This window comes from Eretmochelys imbricata, chromosome 12, assembly GCF_965152235.1.
Source record: "Eretmochelys imbricata isolate rEreImb1 chromosome 12, rEreImb1.hap1, whole genome shotgun sequence".
In the NCBI taxonomy this organism is placed as follows: domain Eukaryota; kingdom Metazoa; phylum Chordata; order Testudines; family Cheloniidae; genus Eretmochelys; species Eretmochelys imbricata.
The window spans coordinates 22629295-22643279 of record NC_135583.1 but is presented as its reverse complement, the minus strand read 5'-3'; positions in this window follow the sequence as shown (position 1 = coordinate 22643279).

Sequence of the window (13985 nt, the reverse complement as noted above, 5' to 3'; positions counted from 1 at the left end):
ATCCAATTTCCTTAAAGGAGTTAGGAATTTATATTCTCTACAATTTTTTCCTACTCCTTATTTCAACAGGAAATACTCTGCTAAGGTGTATTTACCTTAGTTCTCAGGCAACAACCTTCTTTCAAATCTAGAAGGGATGTTTTGCCATAGCTAAAAACACAGGGACTCTACTCTCTGTGAAGGCAGCAATGTTGAGTTCTTGGTGAAATAGGAGTTTGAACATATGGAAGGAGTGTGATTACCTGTCAGCTGGTAAATTTGGGCTAAGAGTACAATTAGTTGAAAGGGACAGGGTTAAGCAGCTTAGGGTCAAAAGTTCTCTTTAAATGGTTATAATTGTTAAAGGAAATCAACTTCAATCCAAGGGTCAAATTTTGTGTCTTCCCCCGGAAAAGGTCGAATGAGGTTGGCTCAAAAATTTTCTGCCCTTGTTCTGGCTCCAAAGAAAGCCCACTCCTCACACCTTCAATGAGAGCATTTCTGAGGAAGTACCTGGCTGCTTTTTACATATTCACATACAGATGCCCTCAGCTATTGCCCCAGCATAGTTTATTCTCACCCTGCGGGCTGCTTAAAGCAAGAATGCAAACATGTTAACATCCATCCCCTCTACTTGACCAGACTGGCAGGGGATAGGTTCCCTTGGGGTCCTGGTGAGCCTGGCTATGGGCATTGTCACCTGTCCCTGCAGCCTAATTGGGCCATTCAAAACCTACTGCCTGGGCATCCCCTGGCCTTGGGGCTTTTAAGGTTCTTCCTTGAGTGAATAGACATTTGACACCCAACCTGCAATCCCAACCCTTCCCCACCTCCTTTATCTGGTTATGTCCATTGCTGCAGTTGAGTTATGGGTTATGCAAGGTTTACAGGTCTGCTCTTCCAGTAACCTAGTTGGGTTGGAAAGGACATTTCTTAATGGCAAATTAACTGTTTTTCTGTCCACAAAATATCTAGAAAACTTAACAAATGAGATGTTTTCATGAGTACATCCCAACTTTTGTAGGTTGCAGTGTGAGTTCTTTATAGTTTTTATGGATTGTAATTCCAAGATTGTGGCCAGATGGTGATTGGCCTGCGCCTGTTGTTTAACACAGGGTAGGATTCAATATGTTTGCACAGTGTGCACCTTTCACCTGTGCCATTAAGCTTCAGACATGGAGAAGGCAGGAAGAATTTGGATGTTTGGTGCCAAATATCTAGGTTGGTTGTATGGAGAGCCCCATCTTAAGTTATGGGTTTAGCTTGCATGCTACCCACTACCTGCGGGGTAGTAGTTTGGATAGAGGGAACTGGTTGGTATCTTCATTTACCTTCATGTCATGTTTTAAAGTAGCAGACTTCCGGGCTACCCATATCCCTATGTATTAGCCTTATTCTACTGCAGTGTTTGTCCATTCTGCTTTTCCAACGTATCTATGGACTTGTCTGTGGGGCAATTCAGCCACGTTATCTGCACTGGCTAGAATTTTGTGTTTCAATACTTTAAAGAAAATCTATTTTTTCCCCTGGAAACTGTCTGTCTGTCTTTTAATTTTTTGTTGGAAAATTTCTTTCTTTCTTTCTTTCTTTCTTTCTTTCTTTCTTTCTTTCTTTCTTTCTTTCTTTCTATACAAAAACATAGACCTCTACTTTTTAAAAAGTATAATGAAAACAGTATGTAATGGTTTTTTGCAGTTTCTGTTGGCTGTCTCAGAAACAGTTAATCAATAATGTTAGAGTAAATACATCCCTGGTGTATGTCCATTGATTTAAATGAAGTTACACCACAGATGAATTTTATCCAACTCTGTTAACTCTGTTTAGATCAAGGGATGAATTTGGCTCATTCTTCCCAGGAAAATGAGTATGTTCACTGAGGACATCATTAATAATAACACTGCCCAGAAGTAAACTCAAAGGACCAGATTTTTAAAATCAGTCTCTAAGCATTGCAAGCAAGTTTTGTATACTCAAAACATGTAAAGTGCATGCATACTGGCATTTGAATGAGCAAGTTGTGAGTACTTAGACATGTACCTAAATTATTTGTAAGCCATTTGTTATCCAAACTTGGATGGAGAGTGTTAGAAGCCAAAATGAGGACAGCTAAAGATTTGGTTCCAAGCCTTCTGTGTGTGTTTGTTGCATGAGCAACAAAAGGACCAGGGAAGGGAGGACAGAACAGTGATTTATTTTCCCAAGTATATACTGTTTAAGAGTGATGCTGGACAGTGTCCATTACCAGATTACACTATCAATAGTTTTAGTATTATAAATAGTATGATATCATACTAGTCTGATATTTTCCCCAGTCTTTGAAATATTTAACATTGTCGAGAATGCCCACATAATCATCAAATTTTATTGTCTTTCTCTGCATATCCAGAATTCATCAATGGATAAAAATAAAAAAGAGAAATCTTTAAAAAATAAAACAAAAATTTTATCCTGTGGTAATTTATAGTTGCTTCCTTTTATCTATTTAAGATGTTTCAGTTCACTTTGTTAGCAAATTTTTCTAGACAAGTACACCAATTTATTATTACTAAGCATCCTTCTTAGGAATGTCTGAAATGTCACATCTATTGTTTTAAATAAGATCATAAAGTTAATTTTTAACCACACAAGTGATACACTAACAATAGAGCAAACAAAACATAATTAATAGTTTTATGTCATTCATCAAAACCATTTTATTTGCTGTCAGCACCTGCCAAATGGAAAAATGTTTTGACTTAAATTAAACATTGTCAATAAATTAAGCCACTTATTGTTGGAAATATAAAGCGTGTGTGTGTGTGTGTATATATATATATTGTGTGTGTATGAATTTATATGCACACTGTGTGTAGAATATACACACATCACCAGATGTATTTAAATCCCTCATTTGGGAGAAAATGAAACACATATCTGTTTGCATTGTATATATGGCAGAAATTGTAACGTCATAGCCATGGATAACCCCATTACATTAGTTCTAGGGCTTGTGTTAAAAAAACTTTTTTTGTCTCTTCCTGTATGAGGTTTTTGTGTTCATTTTTATAATTAAACTCAAATGTATTTAACTGCAAAACCTTTTTAAAATAATTGTATCTATATTTCATTATGTGTATCTCCTCACAGGAAGAGCCATACCAAATCACAACAGTGGTTCACCTGAAGAAACAGAGGTCCCATTCATTCATCACATGTGCACCTTAGACATCTAGAATAAAGTCCTGACGGGAAACACTTGATGGATGAAATACTTTGCTGTTGTGAAATTAGCTGGTCTTCTCATGCCTTTTATTTATAATCTGTTATATATTCTTGCACAGAATAATTTGGCTTGGAAGAGGGCAAGCCAGAGACTGGTTGGTTTTCAAGCAAATGAGGAATATTTGAGGACTAGGACAATATTAATGATATGTTATGCTACAGTTAGTAAACTTTTCCATTCCAAAAACTTATGGAGTAATGCTATCAAGTTTTGGAATATTATTAAGTCTTTGGAAAAGAAATCAACTTCAGCTCATTTGCCAACAATGATTAATTCTAACATTAATGATCTGATAAGCAACAGATGGTAGAGACTTGTAATAATTGAGTAGTGTTGTAGAGGCAAGTTATATACAGTACTATGTGATTATGCTTTAAAACAGGACCATAAATTACAAACATATCTTAAGCTTTCTTTAAAAATGAAGAACCTAAGTCTGAATTCTCAAGCTGTGAATTCCACCTTTTTCCATGGCCTATTTCTGAAATAGAAGCCTTTCAAGAACTTGTCAGTTTAGATTAAGAAAAGTCCTATGGGTGCTCCTGGAAATGAAAGACTAGTAAGCCTTACTTCTGGACCTGCTAACTCCTTGAAACAGAACACCTAGATGAACATATATTTGATAAGAGCACACCAGCAAGGACTCCACAAAGGTAAATCACACTTCTCCAATCTACTAGAATTCTTTAAGTTTACCAACAAAATAGCAGATAAAGCAAAACATGTTAATATAATTTATTTTCCTTTCATAAAGCTTTTGATAAAGTACCTCATAAAGGGCATTTAAAGAATCTAAATAGTGAGCAGCAAAAGTTTGGTCATGGATTAGAAATAGGATAAGAGGAATAAATGATCCATTTTCAACATGGCAAAAAGGTTAACAGTAGGTTCCCAGAGGATGGATTCCAGCAATGGTGTTTCATATATTAATTTTCATGAAGTGGCAAATTTGCATATGACAAAATAATTTAGCTTAGTCAAGCCTAGAGGAGTCTGTGAGGCATTCCACAGGCATGACCTAACAAAGTTAGGCTACACAATGGCAAATAAAATTTAATATTTTTAGATGCATGGTAATGCACATTGGATAGAATTATTTGCACTATTCATAAACATTGATTGAGTTCTAAATGAGCTATACCCATTGAGGGAAAAGACCTGGGGTGAAATCTTGGCTTTACTAACATCAGTGGGAGTTTTGCCATTTATTTCAGTGGGCCAAGATTACATCCCTAATCATGAGGACAGCTCATTGGAAAAAGTCTGCTCAATTCAAAGTGGTGGTCCAAAAAGCAAACAAAATAGTCGGATGAATAAAGAATTGGATAGAAAATAATACTGAACATATTTTAATATCAGTGAGTGATACACCCACTTGGTGAATACAGTGTTGAATGCTCCTCTCCCTATATGAAAAAAATATAGAGCAGAAACAAAAAGGGTCCAGAGACCAGCTACAAAAGTGATCAGTGGTGTGGAGAGACTTCCTTATATGGATAGATTGAAAAGAAAAAGACACAGTTTAAGGCAAGAGAGGAGATGGATAAGAAGGGATTTGATAGTGGCATATAAAATAATAAATGAGGTACAAATGTTAAATCTGGCTCTCCTATTTATCACTTCTCATGTAATTGCAAAGGGACATCCCATACAATAGCATGTCAACAAATTTAAAATGGATAAAAGGGCTTTTTTTTTTTTTTTTTTTGGAACAGTGAAACACATAGCCAAAGGATATCATTGGAGCCAGGAACATTGCAGGATTTCCTGGTCTACACTATGAGTTTAGGTCGAATTTAACAGTGTTCGATTGATTTAACCCTGTACCCGTCCACACAACCAAGCCATTTTTGTTGACTTAATGGACTCTTAAAATCGATTTCTGTACTCCTCCCTGACGAGGGGATTAGCACTGAATGAAATCGACATCGCCGGGTCGAATATGGGGTATTGTGGATGCAATTCGATGGTATTAGCCTCTGGGAGCTATCCCAGAGTGCTCCATCGTGACCACTCTGGACAGCACACTCAACTCGGATGCACTGGCCAGGTAGACAGGAAAAGACCCGCAAACTTTTGAATTTCATTTCCTGTTTGGCCACCATGGCAAGCTGATCAGCACAGGTGACAGTGCAGATCTCATCAGCAGAGGTGACCATGGAGTCCAGAATCACAAAAGAGCTCCAGCATGGACCAAACAGGAGGTACTGGATCTGATTACTGTATGGGGAGATGAATCCATGCTATCAGAACTCCATTCGAAAAGACAAAATGCCAAAATATTTGAAAAAATCTCCAAGGGCATGATGGACAGAGGCTATAACAGCAGTGCTGCATGAAACTTAAGGAGCTCAGGCAAGCCTACCAAAAAACCCAAGAGGCAAACACCTGCTCAGGGTCAGAGCCCCAGACATGCCGCTTCTATGATGAGCTGCATACCACTCTAGGGGGTGCCCCTACAACTACCCCACACCTGTACGTGGACTCCTGCAGGGGAGTCTCACGCAACAGGAATGAGGAAGATGATGAGGATGGGGAGGTTGAAGATAGCGTACACCAGGCAAATGGAGAAACCATTATCCCCGACAGCCAGGAACTGTTTATCACCCTGGAGTCAATACCCTCCCAACCCTCCCAACCTGGGCTCCCGGACCTTGAAAGCAGAGAAGGCACCTCTGGTGAGTGTAATTTTGTAAATATAATAACAGTTTAAAAGCAAGTGTGTTTAATGGTTAATTTGCCCTGAAGACTTGGGATGCATTCGCAGTCAGTACAGCTACTGGAAAAGTCTGTTAACATGCCTGGGGATGGAGCGGAAATCCTCCAGGGACATCTCAATGAAGCTATCCTGGAGGTACTCCCAAAGCCTTTGCAAAAGGTTTCTGGAGAGGGTAGCCTTATTGTGTCCTCCATGGTAGGACACTTTACCATGCCAGGCCACTAGCACGTAATCTGGAATCATTGCTAAAGAAAGCATGTCAGCAAGTGGTCCTGGTGTTTTTTGGCATTCAAGCAACATCTCTTCTTTATCTCTCTGTGTTATCCTCAGGAGAGTTATATCATTCATGGTCACCTGGCTGAAATAGGGGAATTTTATTAAGGGGACATTCAGAGCTGGCCGTTCCTGCTGGGCTGTTTGCCTGTGGCTGAAAAGAAATCATCCCTGCTGTTAGCCACGCGGTGTGGGGAGGGGTGAAGCGATTATCCCAGAGAATTGGGTGTGGAGGAGGGGTTAGTTGGGTTTGTGCTGCACGTTAACCTGAAAACATCAGCCCCTCCTTTTAAATATGCCTTTTTCAGTTTTACTCCCCCTTTTTTTCCTCCAGCAGCTGCAAATGTTTCAACGCTGCCACTAGCATCTCCATCCCAGAGGCTAGCGCAGGTAAGAAGGCGAAAAAAACGCATTCGCAATGAAATGTTCTCTGAGCTCATGCAGTCCTCCCAAACTGAAAGAACCCAGCAGAATGCTTGGAGGCAGACAATGGCAGAGTCCAGGAAAGCACAAAATGAACACAAGGACAGATGGCTGGAGCAAGAGGAGAGGTGGCGGCAGCGTGATGAGAGGAGGCAGGATGCAATGCTGAGGCTACTGGAGGATCAAACTGATATGCTCAGGCGTATGGTTGAGATGCAGGAAAGGGACAGACCACCACTGCAGTCCCTGTGTAATCAACCACCCTCCCCCACAAGTTCCATAGCCTCCTCACCCAGACGCCCAAGAATGCGGGGGGGGGGGGAGATGGCTCCGGGCACCCAACCACTCCACCCCAGAGGACTGCCCAAGCAACAGAAGTCTGGCATTCAATAAGTTTTGAAGTGCAGCGTGGTCTTGTCCTTCCCTCCTCCCCCACCTCTCCCAGGCTACCTTGGCAGGTATTCCCCCTATTTGTGTGACAAATTAATAAAGAATGCATGAATTTGAAACAACAATGACTTCATTGCCTCTGCAAGCAGTGATCAAAGGGGGAAAGGGAGGGCGGTTGGCTTACAGGGAAGTAGAGTGAACCAAGGGGGAGAGTTTTCATCAAGGAGAAACAAACAGTACTGTCACACCGTAGCCTGATCAGCCATGAAACTGGTTTTTAAAGCTTCTCTGTTGTGCAGTGCACCCTGCTGTGCTCTTCTAATTGCCCTGGTGTCTGGCTGCACGTAATCAGCAGCCAGGCGATTTGCCTCAACTTCCCACCTCGCCATAAATGTCTCCCCCCTTACTCTCACAGATATTGTGGAGCACACAGCAAGCAGTAATAACGATGGGAATATTGGTTTTGCTGAAGTCTAACCGAGTCAGTAAACTGCACCAGAGCACTTTTAAATGTCCAAATGCACATTCTACCACCATTCTGCACTTGCTCAGCCTGTAGTTGAACAGCTCCTGACTACTGTCCAGGCTGCCTGTGTACGGCTTCATGAGCCATGGCATCAAGGGGTAGGCTGGGTCCCCAAGGATAACTATAGGCATTTCAACATCCCCAACAGTTATTTTCTGGTCTGGAAAGTAAGTCCCTTGCTGCAGCTGTTCATAAAGACCAGAGTTCCTGAAGATGCGAGCGTCGTGTACCTTTCCTGGCCATCCCACGTTGATGTTGGTGAAACGTCCCTTGTGATCCACCAGAGCTCGCAGCACCATTGAAAAGTATTGCAGCACCTTTCGGTTTATGTACTGGCTGCCTTGGTGCTCCGGTGGCAAGATAGGGCTATGCGTTCCGTCTATCGCCCCCCCACAGTTAGGGAATCCCATTGCAGCAAAGCCATCCACTGTGACCTGCACATTTCCCAGAGTCACTACCCTTGATAGCATCAGCTCAGTGATTGCATTGGCTACTTGGATCACAGCAGCCCGCACAGTAGATTTGTCCACTCCAAATTGATTCCTGACTGACCGGTAGCTGTCTGGCATTGCAAGCTTCCAGAGGGCTATCACTACTCACTTGTGAACTGTGAGGGCTGCTCTCATCTTGGTATTCTTGTGCTTCAGGGCAGGGGAAAGCAAGTCACAAAGATCCATGAAAGTGCCCTTACGCATGCGAAAGTTTCGCAGCCACTGGGAATCATCCCAGACCTGCAACACTATGTGGTCCCATCAGTCTGTGCTTGTTTCCTGGGCCCAGAATCAGCGTTCCATGGCATGAGCCTGCCCCATTGCCACCAGGATGGCCAAATTGCTGGGACCTGTGCTTTGAGAGAAGTCTGTGTCCATGTCCTCATCACTCTCATCACCGCGCTGCCGTTGCCTCCTCGCCTGCTTTTGCGGGTTCTGGTTCTGCATATACTGCATGATAATGTGCGAGGTGTTTACAATGCTCATAACTGCCACGGTGATCGGAGCGAGCTTCATGCTTGCTGTGGTGTGGCATCTGCAGGAGAGCAGAGTTGCAGGGGAAGCGGTGATTGGATGACCAGTTTTGCAGACCTACTGCACCGTCTGCTGCCAGGACACAACAGCTGAGCAGGCTGCACACTTGCCATGGTATGGCGAGACCAAAGCAGCCAAGCAGAGTTGCAGCGGAAGCGGCAGGTGACAGCAGTCATATAGAGGACCTGCGAGACCAGCAGGAGAGCAGAGTGGTAGCGGAAGTCGTGAATGACGACGGTCATATAGAGGACATGTGAGGTAGATTTCATAGCACCAGGAGAGCAGAGTGGCAACGGAAGTGGTCGTTTGATGCTGATGGTTAGCCGTTCTACTGCACTGTCTGCTGAAAGCAGTATGGCACCCGCACGGAAAAAAGGCGTGAAACGATTGTCTGCCATTGGTTTCACGGAGGGAGAGGCAACTGATGACATGTACCCAAAACCACCTGCAACAATGTTTTTGTCCCATCAGGCTTTGGGGGCTCAACCCAGAATTCCAATGGGTGACGGAGACTGTGGGAACTGTGGGATAGTTACCCACAGTGCAATGCTCCGAAAGTCGACGCTAGACTTGGTACTCTGGACACACTCCGTAGACTTAATGCACTTAGTGGGGGGGCACACAATCAACTGTACAAAGTCACTTTCTAAAAAATTGACTTCTATAAATTTGACCTAATTTTGCACTGTGGAACAGATTGTTTAGCATAAGTAGCTAGTACATATTATAAGTGACCATTCAAGGTAGAGTGGCCAGTTAACACCTCTGCAGTCATAGGACAAAAAGAGGGGGTTAGTAGGTTACAGATTGTTGTAATAAGCCATGAATCCAGTGTCTCTGTTCAGTTCATGATTTTTGGTGTCGAGCAGAGTCATGAATTGAAGCTCCCAGGCTTGTCTTTTGAAAGTGTTGTGCAGGTTTCCTTTGAGGATTAGGACTGATAGGTCAGATATATGGTCCCTTACAGTATGTGCTAACTACTTATGCTAAACAATCTGTTCCAGCTTGCATTTTATTGTGACAGTGGATGTACCTTTCCCAGACTTGAAGAAGAGCTGTGTGTGGCTTGAAAGTTTGTCTCTCTCACCCACAGAAGATAGTCCAATAAAAGACATTACCCCACCCACCTTGTCTCTCTCTAATATCCTGGGACCAACATGGCTACAACTACACTGAATGAGCATATTAAAACATTTAAAGTAGTCCCTCGTGCCCCCATCTCATTAATTAATTAATTCATTCATTAATCTATTTATTTCTAATGCCAAAGTCCATTTTCGCAGGTCATTTAAAAATGCCTGTTAATCAAAATATTTTATAATTTTTGGTATTATAAGAAGTGGGGAACTTAGCTTATAAAGCAATCAGAGCTTGATCAAAGACCGCTGTCAACCTTCCCTCCTGCACACATGCACATTGGAACTTCAAGGCAGTTTGTAAGATTTGATCAACAGTAGATCATCCAGTAATGATAGCCAGAGATTTGAAGAATCAAATTGCAATTTTACTACTGAAGCTCAGGAGATGTATTCGTGTTCTGTTTCAGCTCTCTAGGTAAAACGACTTCTGATTTTGTATTTCAAGCCGTGAATTGCCGAAATAATTCTGTGGCATCTGAGTTGCAAGAAGTTGGTTCATAACGTCCTACCATTGTCAATGAGCTTTTTTTTTTTGCAACGTGAATTTTTTAGAAGTCATTTTTATGCTACAGTACAGTTTCCTACACAAAACAGTAGAAACAGCTTACTAGCCAGAAATGCTTAATGATTAGGGTGGTGCACAACTGAAGCATTACCAGTGAGCTAGCTATCTTACTGATTTGTTGCCAGGTAGCGAGCCAATTAGCAGTGCTGGTTATTATTTACATTTCATGCTATATATCACTAAAATTGTGTTGTTGATTTATCATTTATATTGTTGTATTGTCAGCATAATTTATTCAGATCATGCTGAGGAACCTGGAGAATTAAGTAATAAAGAGAATGGCATAGAATATGTCTATATTCAGAAATATTTACTTGGTTTTTAATGAGACTGCAATATTAAGGTAAATCATGGATTACTTGGCTATTAAATTGTTTTGGAAGCAAACCTGTTAAAAAGTTTATTCCTTATATTTTCTGTAAGAAAGTGGTTTGCTTTATTTCTAATTTGATTTTTTTGGTAAATAAGTTGCTTTTATATTTGTTGGCTTAAGGACTAAAATCATACAAACCCAAATGACTAGTAGATTATAACAAAGACGATGGAAATTAATATTGTGTTTAAGGTTTCCAGTGTCCATTATTTGTAGAAGGCTTTTTCTTCTCTATTCTCTTGCTATGTATTATAACTGTATCTTCCTAATGGAAATCAGGCTTAGTTAATTGTCTTTTTGGACTTAGACATTTTCTGTGGCCCATTCTGGAAGTATAATATATATGGTTAAACAAAGAGGGGGGCAAACCTCTGAAATCTACAGGATGTAAATACTAACAATGTTTAAGGGCTTTCAAAACATGAATAAAATGGAATTACATATTCCATATTACAAAATGGGATATGAACTTATTTTTGGTTTTTGTGGTTTTTAGAGTCAAAACGAAATTACTTTAAAGTGTGTTGATCCTACATACAAAACATGCTCACTGTCTTCTGATGCAAGTCAGGTGATCTTGTACTGATTTATATACAAATATACACGCACAATGTCTAATCAAATTCTCTGAGAGGGGTGTGTGTGTGTGTGTGTGTGTGTGAAAGAGAGAGAGAGCTTTTTCTCCAAATCCCAAACGTTGACCCAGGAGATATTTTTTTCTACACAGGATATGCTCTGCTAACTAGCAAAGGACTACTACATGCGTGTTTTATAAGCTTTGACTTTTTTGCTGGAGAGGTACAGAACCTTTCTAGCCCCATTGTATCCGCTGATATGATAGCCCATTGCCTAATAATCTCCCACCTTGCCTTACTGAAATCTTTTTGACTTTCTGGTAGACTGGAAATTTGTCCAGTGTTGTTCTTCTAGTCAATAATCCTTGCTTGGAAGAGTACTGTATGGAAAAATCCTGGAAAAAATGTTCATGGTTCAGAGACAATGCAATTTCTTTAGAAGTTTGTGAAAACTATCTTTCTCTAGCACCAAGAATTCAGTATTAAGTGAAAAAAGTGTGTTGTTTTTCATGGATCTATCAAAAATACTTTTTTTGGGGAGGGGGGGCTACTTTTGCCAATACTGCTTATTTTTTCTGCACATTGCTCTGATATAAATGTAGAAACAACTAAAACACATTTCCTCTAGTCTATCAAAATGTGGTGATCTTCTGAAAGTGACCTTTTATTTAAACAGCCCTATTGACTCCCACGCTTGAATTTCCTGCCAGCTTCATGACACGATTCTCAATTTTTGGAAGGCTTGCTCTTCATTGTGACCCTTGTGAGCACATTCAGACCTGAGATGGAGAATGAGCCTACCAGGCAAATAGCAATAAGCCTTGAGCAGCCATCTCACCAGTTGTTTAGCTTAGGTCCTGTCATAAATATAAAGGGAAGGGTAACCACCTTTCTGTATACAGTGCTATAAAATCCCTCCTGGCCAGAGGCAAAATCCTTTAACCTGTAAAGGGTTAAGAAGCTAAGGTAACCCCGCTGGCATCTGACCGAAAATGGCCAATGAGGGGAAAAGATTCTTTCAAATCTGGACCGGGAGAACAAATGGTTTGGTCGGTCTGTGTGATGCTTTTGCCGGGAATAGATCAGGAATGCAAGCCTTACCACTCCTGTAAAGTTAGTAAGTAATCTAGCTAGAAAATGCATTAAATTTTCTTTTGTTTAATGGCTTGTAAAATAAGCTGCGCTGGAGGGAATGTGTATTCCTGTTTTTGTGTCTTTTTGTAACTTAAGATTTTGCCTAGAGGGATTCTCTATGTGTTGAATCTGATTACCCTGTAAAGTATTTACCATTCTGATTTTACAAAGGTAATTCTTTTACCTTTTCTTTAAATAAAATTCTTCTTTTAAAAACCTAATTAATTTTTCACTGTTCTTAAAATCCAAGGATTTGGGTCTGTGTTCACCTGTACCAATTGGCGAGAATTATTATCAAGCCTTCTCCAGGGGTGTAGGGCTGGGGGGGGGGGCAGGTATTTTGGAGGAAGACATCTCCAAGTGGTGTCTTTCCCTGTTCTTTCTTTAAAACGTTTGGTGGTGGCAGCATACTGTTCAAGGACAAGGCAAAGTTTGTATCTTGGGGAAGTTTTTAACCTAAGCTGGTAAGAATAAGCTTAGGGAGTCTTTCATGCAGGTCCCCACATCTGTACCCTAGAGTTCAGAGTGGGGAAGGAACCTTGACAGGTCCTAGTTCAGCAAAGCACTTAGGGATGTGCTTAATTTTAAGCGTGTGCTTAAATCCCATCAGGTGTTCAGTCTGCCAGGGTTTACAAAAATCAGGTCAAAACACTGTTTTCTATAATACTGAATGGGGTGGCTCCTGAAAATCGGAACAGTCTTGGTTTTCAGAGACACACCATAATCTTATTTATTGATTTTAAAAATAACGGAGAGTCTTGGTCATTTGTATAAATGCAGAATGGGGTATGACCATTGAGGATAATTTTTTGGTGGCGGAAGGGTTGAAGAGGAATTAGTCTTTTTGTTGATGGGTGCAATATGTTTAGCAGACCCAGCAAAAAATGCTAAGTTCAACCCTGTGCCTGTAGAGTGGAGAAGTGTGTGTGTGGAGGAAATACAAAGGCACTTGGACTGGTCTTTATGCTAGAGCCTGATACGGAGAAAGAGGGACTCATGCTTTCTTGGCCATCATGTAACCTTAAAGTGTGACACTTCCTGGTGAGTAGGGCTAATGTAATAATCTCCCAGGCAGAAATCAAAGCTGTTCTCTGACTTTTATGTTACACATTGAGTTAAGTGTTACACTAGAGTGCAGGGAGTGTGATAACATGAATTATCTGGATACTACAATAGAACAGTGTTAATTTGCACTAGTCACTAGGAGACCTATTGTGAATAATTGAATTTTATGAAGTGAAGAAACACAATTTACAAAACACCACCACCACAAATCACAAGGCTCATGCATCACAAAATGCACGTTGTTCATTTATTTTGACAACTGTAGTTTAGTTTAAATTTTATTTCTTCATGATGTACTAGTACATTTAATGTAATATATTTTGTAAAAATAATGAACTCTAATATGAGACATCACTATAACACTGTAATATAAATGATTGCTGAGAAGTGGGGGAAAACATCATGTTTTGTGTAATATCATGAAGTGTATGCATTAGCAAGGAGTGGGTTAGTGAGGTTGTATTGTGCTCAATAGAAAGAACACTGGAATACCCAATTGTGGGTTTTTGTGTTTCACCAATCTACTAGCAGCAAATA